A 9,603-nucleotide genomic window follows, 5' to 3' on the forward strand; every position below is an offset into this window, starting at 1 on the left:
TCATAAGGCAACATATAAAATCATTTCCACGGATGCCTTCCCATTATTGTAGACAAAAGACGCGAAGAGAATACCTTGAGTCTGGTCTTTCAGTCGCTAAAATGTTTGAACTTTATTCTGAAGAGTGTGAGAAGAAGGGAATTGTTGCTCAGAAAAAAGCATACATACAGTAAGGTGTTCAATCAGGAATTTAACATTGGTTTTTATATTCCAAAAACCGACAGATGTGATTTGTGTGAACTACATAAAAAACGTCTTAAATGACAGTCTAAATTCGGAAACTCTTCAAAAACTTAAAAATCATCTAGCTGACAAAACTGACACAAAGTTAGAACGTGATCATGATCGAGAAATATCGCTGAATAAAGACCAGGCTACAGTTTGTTTTGATCTTCAAAACGTTATCCAGTGCCCGAGAGCAAATGTTTCTAACTTTTTTTATAAACGAAAGCTGAATGTATATAATTTAACTGGTCATTGTTCAGAAAACAAAGGTGCTTATAATGCTTTATGGAACGAGACAACTTCAGGTAGAGGTGCAAGTGAGATAGCATCCGCCTTGTTGTGCATCTTGTCAGCCATTAAACATGATTTACCAAGTATTTCAAAGTTTATGTTGTGGTCAGACTCATGTACACCTCAGAACAGAAATTCTGTAATGACATACGCTCTTAAAACCTTTATGAAAGATAATCCTAGCATAACTGAGATAACGCAGAAGTTTTCCACTCCTGGTCACTCTTCTATCCAAGAGGTGGATAATATCCACAGTCATATGAAAAAGCGGTTGCGAACATGTGAAGTGTATAGCCCTATTAGTTTATTCGAAATTTAAAAACTGTACGTTGGAAAAAATCAATGAGAATCATCCAATTGCAAAAACATAACTTTTTTGATTTTTCAGAAATCAAGCTCACAATTTAAGTTCAATGAAATTCCGTATACTAAGGTTAAGTGTCTAAAATATATCAAAGACCAAGATTTTTTTGTTGAATATAAAAAGTCATTTCAAGAATGTACCTATAAGAAGGTTAACATAGGTAGAGTTATAACTAGAAATGGCCCAGCACAAGTGTTAAAAAGACCGTGCTTACTTCGTAAAGAACCTATTATTTCACCAGATAAAGTGAAAAATATAAAAAAGCATGTTACAGTATATTCCTGAAATTGAATGTAAATATCTTAGGACAATTCTTAAAATTGGGAAACGGTCATCCACTACGAATCTACAGAGTGAAACATTAAAAAAGAAAATGAAACGATAAGATAACCAAGGTTCGAAGTTCAGCGTTGTTTTTGTTGTTCACAATGCAAATGTGGATACCACTGACATAATGTGTTCCTTATTAACAATAAGCTCTTATTTTCCTTGTTGTATTAAACCAGAAAGGCTCAGAAAAAATTATGAACTGTTCAAGTTTTTCAGATTGATATAAAATGTATTATATTTGATCTAGAAAGTGAAGATACATGTATGTATCAAAATCTAAAATAATGTTACAAGACTGTTTTTTTTTCCACATTTTTACATAAAGGTTGTTTTATTCTTTTGTTTGTAAATTTTACTGCATAAGTTTAAGCAGAAATAAATAAAATAGAACATTGTATTTCACAAAAGTTTTGTTTCGTTACGTCTAAAATGTTCTATCTTGTAGGACATTCTGGAATTAATTTGAAATGTTGAATGTTTGAATAAAAGTGTAACTTTATTGTTTTAGAATTCTGATTTCGTCATAAAATACCCTAAACATTCAGATAAAAAAATGCATGCATGCTCACATGTATACACAGATGGCATGTACCAAAAATGAAAGTTTTATGTTGAATAATTGTTGAGATATGATACCTAAAAATTTTCAACTCGGTTTTCTAAAAAAATATTTCTGTCCACTTAGAACATTATGGAATTGAGGTGACGAAATGCAGACAACAATTTTACGACTTTTAAAATCACTTTTAGCGCAGCGAGTAAAAATCATTTAAATATTCATTTGTGTTTATGTAAATCGTATAGTAAATACACTGTTTTTCATGGGTAACATAATTATAGAAAGAGAACGGTAAGCATGTTGCTTTGCATTTGCAACGGATTCTAAAATCTGCTTTAAACTGTAGTCCTTTTTTTTCGACTTGGAACTGGTGCCAGAATTGACAATTGAAGAAAAATTTAAGATTTATGTCATTCATGATAAAAATATGAACATATTTAGGTAGAGTTTGGCCTTCCGTACTCCCGGTTGGTGTAAACCTGACTTTTTAATCATGCCGTAGACCAGATAACGCCAGAAAACGAAATAGCTTGCAACTGAAGTCCGCTCTAATACAAGCAACTTCCAAGGTTATGCAAAGTGTTTGATGAAACGGCTTATAAACTGACAAAGATCCAATATTCTGTGGAAAGCTTATAATTTTCCCCGTAGACTGGTGCATATCCCAAAAAAAATGGTACAGAAATAAAATATTTAAGGCTATTTTCTTTTCCGAATCGAGCAACATTTGTCTTGGAAATGATGCCGAAAATGACGTCAATGTCACGTGGTATTGCCACACTGATGTTTACTTTCTAACAATGCCCTTTTAACGTCAAATCTTTAAAGGCACATTATGCATAAAATGCAATAACTTTTTTATCTTTTTTAAAAGTTTTCATTTTTTTTTGATGTCCTGTTTGATCAGCTTCCAAAAAGTTACTCATTGGCCATATACCTGAACCATCTTTTACTAGTTTTTGTGTTTTGGGCAATGAATACACTTATAGTGATAAAGTATTTATCTGGAAGTAGAAATACTATTTTGTTTACATTTTGAGCTATCTTTTTCACAATTTATTTCTCATTCAATGCTATTTTCTTCAGGTGAGAAACATCTCACAAATCCTTAACCATTATTGCAACATTATAATACACGTGTTTGCCTTTTGCACAGGAGGAAAACAATACTCATTGCTAGGGTTTCATATGCCTTTCATATAATTATGTCCCTATTATAAATACATTTTCAAATAGTCCTAATAGATATAAAATTTTGGATTGCAGGAAACATGAGGCGCAAAGCGTCTGAAAGAATTTCATAGTTAAAGGGTTACAATTAACTTCAATGACTTATTTTTCAAGTAGTAGGCCTAGGGCATAGATAATAGTGCATTGGCATGCAGAATCTATTTAGTTTAAACAATATTTTATTTCTATCAAATACGAACATGTTCAATTTCAAGCAAATCCATATATCAATAGAGTAGAAAACTGAAACACGGCCCTTTCATATTTGATAGCCATCGACATTCCGGAAGACAACCCTATTAAACAGTGGCTCTTTCAGATTTTGGTGAGCTGTTTAAAGGAGGGCCCTCGAAACTTCCGCTGTTGTTCCCTTGTACAAAACAAAGCTGAAACGGGTAAACGCAGTCCAAATGATGAGAAAATCAACAATATCGACACTTATTGAATGGTGGTGTTGGCTCCATCACATTTGCTTGAGCTTTTTTTCAAATTACCGCTAGCGAAAAACATCATGTGGATGGCTGGGTCACATTCGAAAAAAATGCAACTATACTCGTACTGTGTATAGCCGAGCTTTATAAACTATTCTTTTTTTATTGTGTTGAACCAAAGACAAGGTTGGAACAAAGTTACACGCTCGATCAAGTGGGCAAACATTTACCTCTTGGAAGGTAAATAACTTAAGATTATATCTCCTCGGAAAAGAAAACATACAAGTTCTACCAATGTCTTTTAGGCTATTTCTGATCGAAATTGTGCCCAAATGGTGAGAAAATCAATGTTCTCCGCTGCACGACATTCATGGATTTTTGAAAATAAGAATATTATAAGAGTTCGTCAAAAATAATAATTTGAATCATCTTTAAAGAGTGAGTTTTAGGTGCTAAATTAAACTTTAAGGATAAGGCTTGCTTTACATCTTGTTTTATGTGCCAAATACTAATTCAGAGGCCATTTTCATTGCCTATTGTTTAACATCTGGTAGTATTGAGTAAAATTTCAAAATTATTTGCCAATTCGCAAGTATTGACCTGTTTATTTCTGGTCTTCACCCTTGCCATTCATCATTACCTAATTATAATGCAAAATTGCAAATATAAAGCCCCGGCTAACAAATCTATGCCCGATTGTTCAAATGTCCCGGAGGTCTTGTGATAACTCTGAAAATGATCTTGAGTTCTTATGATAGCTTTTATTACTGCCAGTGTGTTTCTTGCGTTAAATCACGACACGTTATATACCGTTTTTAGCTCGACTATTCGAAGAATATGAGACCTATTGTAGTCGCCCCGGCGTCGGCGTCAGCGTCGGCGTCTGCGTTGGTTAAAGTTTTTTGTAAAGTCAAATATCTCAATTATTACTTGAGATATTCAATACAAACTTACAATACTTATTTATAGTAACAAGGTACATCAGATTGACAAGTTGGATGACTCTGCCTACAATATTGATAGAATTATGCCCCTTTTGAACTTAGAAATTTTGGTTAAAGTTTTTTGTAAAGTCAAATATCTCAATTATTGCTAGAGATATTCAAATGAAACTTACATTACTTATTTATAGTAACAAGGTACATCAGATTGACAAGTTGGATAACTCTGCCTACAATAATGACAGAATTATGCCCCTTTTTAACTTAGAAATTTTGGTTAAAGTTTTTTGTAAAGTCAAATATCTCAATTATTGCTCGAGATATTCAAATGAAACTTACAATACTTATTTATAGTAACAAGGTACATCAGATTGACAAGTTGGATAACCCTGCCTACAATAATGACAGAATTATGCCCCTTTGGAACTTAGAAATTTTGGTTAAAGTTTTTTTGTAAAGTCAAATATCTCAATTATTGCTTGAGATATTCACTTGAAATTTAAAATACTTTTTTTATTGTAACAATTTTACATATCTCAATAACTATTAAAGATATTTATTTAAAACTTCACATTTAGGGTCATAATTGTAGGTCACTGACAAAGATCCATAATTCTATCTTGCATTTAGGCTGATTTTTCTCCCCTTTTTCAACTTAGAAATTCATGGTAAAGTTTTGCTTGTAAGCTGTTATCTCAATAACTACTGAAGGGTTTGTGCCTTTTTTGGGACAATTTTATGCATTCATAATAATAAAGCAGTGATTTACTTGATAAAACATCTTAATAACAAGCCTTTGTACCTTTTCTGTCAAATTTATGTATTCATAGGTAATTAGTATTATTATACTCAATAAAACACCCTTGTGACATTACCTTCCGAATAGTCAAGCCAATACTGTATAATTAGACTCTCTCTAAGGCCTATAACATGAATTTATAAAAAAAAATTAGCCCTTTTGTGAACTTAAAAAATTTAACATTATTAAGGCTCTTTTACAATCAAGCACTTAGAATAGTCGAGCGTGCTGTCCTACCGACAGCTCTTGTTTATTATCCAATAAAGTTGTACATCATTATGAAATGTAGTATGCTCATCCCTTGCCCAAAAATTTGGATAAAATGTTTGTTTTGACTGTCTGCAAAGGATAAACAGGTGATAGGCTATCATCTAAAGTAAAATTTAATCAGTGGCCACCGACATTCAGCAGTATCATGGCTTAAATCACAAAATAAGAATGCCTCAAAACTTACATCTTGTTCTCAGATACACATGTTTTAAGCAACCACCTTTCTTAAGCAGATAATATAAAGTTGGGCTTCCCTTACCTAAGCGCTAAGTGATTTGTATCATTTTATACCATAATAAATAACCTCCACACCTATGTCTACAAAAATTATGATACATAATTTAAACTCAACTGTGGTTGGCTCTAACTACCGATCTCTCGAACAAGTTTGCACGCCCCCTTTGGGTTCAATCGAATAAAGTTTGACTATATTTTTGTTATCAATTACAGCAAAAGTAGCAGAGTTTCCTCCACTAAGATTACAAAGAGGAAATACCCATCAAACATCGACAGAAAAATTTACGTTTAAATGTTCAAAATGACAACGTACGAGGGATTATCCAAATATTCGTGGACTTTTGAAATATCTTTTGAACGTCAACGCGTATTGTAACGGAATTTTATCAGCATACATTTTAGAATATCATCAACACGTTTTGAAACGAACAGTTAACTGCGTCAATAAATAATGATTTATATATATTGCTTTTAAATAAGCACATACACGGCAGCCGGCGCATGGTAGAAAAGTTAGTCATCGCATATTTGTTTGCTAAAAAACTACTAATTAACGTAGAAAACCCGCTAAACATCGCACATTTCTTTTATGATGTCATTTAAGTAATTCTTAAAAAATATGGACGTCATTTCCATTAATTCCAGAAACGCCAGACGACGATATTGTTTACAACGGGGAAGCAGAAACAAACTAGAAAATAGCGTGATCATAAAATGTTGTTGTAATACTGAAATGAAAATAACAAAAACATTTAAAAAAAAAAAACAGCAGGCGAACAGAGAAAATTAAATTAGACTATCATTAGTGTTTAAGCGGCATAAGAAATTTAGTGATGGACATTACTTTGCGAAGCAGTAATGGTTATTGACTGCGTAACGTTGTTCAAAGCATAATCTGTACGTTAAATATTATGACGTTGATGTCAATAACTTTTGGAGTGCGCCGCTGTCGCTGAAATGTGTTTATGTAAAATTAAATATTGTTGTGATATAAGAAGCTACTAACACGAATTTTTTCAGTGTTTATTTGTTATACATTCTTCTAAGCAGTGTAAGAATTTCAAATATATATCTCAAATATATTTTACGCAACAAAGAAAATTCACGAAATTTTGGATAACCCCTCGTACATGGTATTATACTTTCGTACATGCTCATTCAGTTAAAAGTAGAGCAATTCTTAAAATATGACATCCAATTTTTGATAAGCAAAACTCTTCCGCACTATGGAGAGTTTTGTAAATCACTGGAAACCACCATACTATCATGGGTACTTTTGTTTATTTGAATCAAATTAACATATTTTAACTATTGTTTAGAACTGACCATTATATGGCAATACAATAATATTGGACTACCACTGAAATATTTGGCTGATATACCGTCTTCAAATACAGTACAAAAAGAACAATAATTTGTAACAGAGTTACCAAGGTGCCTCGCCTCAGCGAAGTTTTATATGAAGCATAAAATTGTGCTATTTCAAAAGATTGAGTTATGGTTCTCAGGATTTTCAGTCAAAAATTATTATCAATGCTAGATTTGCAAATGTAACTATAAATTTATTAAAGAAATTAAATGAAACACGTAATTTAAAAATCTATCATGTTAAGCTTTGACCTCTAAGTGTGACCTTGACCTTGGAGGAAGGGGTGCAGGTGTTGTGCATGACATATATCGTCATCTTATTGTAACTATTTGTGCCAAGTATTTTTTAAAATCCCTTGAACTATGAAGAAGTTATAGATCGGACACAACTATACCTTTTAACAGACTATGTTAAGCTTTGACCTCTAAGTGTGACCTTGGAGGTAGGGACCCCTTTTTACGCCTGAATATCGTCTTATTTTTGTGATTATTTGTGCAAAGTATTTTTTAAATCCCTTGATCTATGAAAAAGTTATGGACCGGACACACACAAAATTGTGGCAAGTATTTACAAAATCCCTTCAAAGACAAGAAAGTTATGGACCGGACACTGGAGGTAGGGGTCTGGTTGTTACGCATGGCACATCGTCTTATTATAACAAACAGATAATTGACAAAGTCATGGACAGGACACGAAAGTGTGACTGACGGATAAGCTTTCGTTATTTAAGTTGTGGTAAAAAGCCTAAGAGGACCCAAAATAAACCACTAAACGTTTTTGTTAAGGCGACCCAAATTTTGAAAGATTTTAGTAAGAGGATTTTCAAGATATACCCTAGCTGAATAAATGACAGACTGACGACGGACGAAGTGATAACTGATCGAAACTTTCTTCTTTTCAATGAACCTTTTCAATGAACATAGGGAGAATGGTGCATAATAAAAAATACAAAGCTCCGTGATAAGTAATATATACTTTAATTAATTATATATATCTAAACAGATAAGAAAACCACATCACTACACTCGGATTAAATCTATATAAAAAAGCTAACAGAGTCAGTTGCTAACAAACGATATCGTCTGCAATTTTTTTAAATAGGTCTGAGTCACTGTTTCATCTTTTGATTTGTTGTATATACATTGTTCAATATAATGAGGAAATCAAATAAACAACAAGGTGGATAATGGCTCGCCTAGTTTTGAGCCAAAAGTTACCTCAAAGAAATTTGAAAAAATTTATTTAGAATAAATTTTGACACAAGACAATATATGTATGTAGATTTTAACAAAGTTAGCATATGAGTATTAAATTCAGAATATTTTGCTTTCTAATAATAAGATTTGACAAAGAACTAAACTTGGACCTGAATTAATATACCCTGAGAACGTTCATAATTTTTTGATAAAATAAAGTTGAAATTCAGAACAGTAATTATAAGTTTTGAGGATCAATATCTTGATATCTGACTGATATTACATTAGATCTATGATTTTAAGCCACAAATATATAACACATCTTTTTGGCAATTTTGAGATGTCCCCTCGTTGCCATGGTAATGATGGGTTGATTACTAATCCCTATGATGTCATACTTGAAGAGGTGGCATTACAAACTGATTATAAATAATAATCAGACAGAAACCTAAATTACTGGAATCAAAATTTTGCACTTAATGATGAAATGTTTAAAAACGCATACAATTTTATCAAAAGATAACGAACATGAAATTTTATCAGAAATAACAAACATACAAGTTTGACTAAAGATAACAAACACACAATTCTACCTAAAGATAATAAAACATAGTTCTAACAAAAGATAATAAACACACTGTTCTAACAAAAGATAATAAACATACTGCTCTAAAAAAGATAATAAACACACAGTTCTAAAAAAAGATATTAAACACACGATTCTAAAAAAGACAAGAGCGATCAGTGATCACATGTGTCGCCTCTTGATGGCCAATTTCATGTTGGGACAAGTTTTGTGACAGACGGACAGACAGACGGACAGTGCACAAATAGACTTGGTACTGATCATTCCTGTAAAGTTTGGATGAAATTGCACCAGTAGTTTATGAGGAGTAGTCCGGACAAGCTTTTGTGTATCTGGCAACACACAGAAAAAAACACATTTTTATCAAAGGGCCATAACTCGGCAAAAAATCATTCAACCGGAAAACTCGTGCAATATGCGCAAGGACTTGAGCTACAGATCAATCCTGTAAAGTTTCATTGAAATTGCATTAGTGGTATAAGAGAAGTAGTCCGGACAAACTTTAAAAATAAAAATTATTAAAGGGCCATAACTCTGACAAAAATCATTGAACCGGAAAATTCTGACAATATGCACAACTAGACTTGGTACTGATCATTCCTGTAAAGTTTGGATGAAATTGCACCAGTAGTTTATGAGGAGTAGTCCGGACAAGCTTTTGTGTATCTGGCAACACACAGAAAAAAACACCTTTTTATCAAAGGGCCATAACTCAGCCAAAAATCATTCAACCGGAAAACCCGTGCAATATGCGCAAGGACTTGAGCTACAGATC

The sequence above is a fragment of the Ruditapes philippinarum genome, unplaced genomic scaffold (assembly GCF_026571515.1).
Source record: "Ruditapes philippinarum isolate M1 unplaced genomic scaffold, ASM2657151v2 ctg445_1_1_1_1, whole genome shotgun sequence".
In the NCBI taxonomy this organism is placed as follows: Eukaryota; Metazoa; Mollusca; class Bivalvia; order Venerida; family Veneridae; genus Ruditapes; species Ruditapes philippinarum.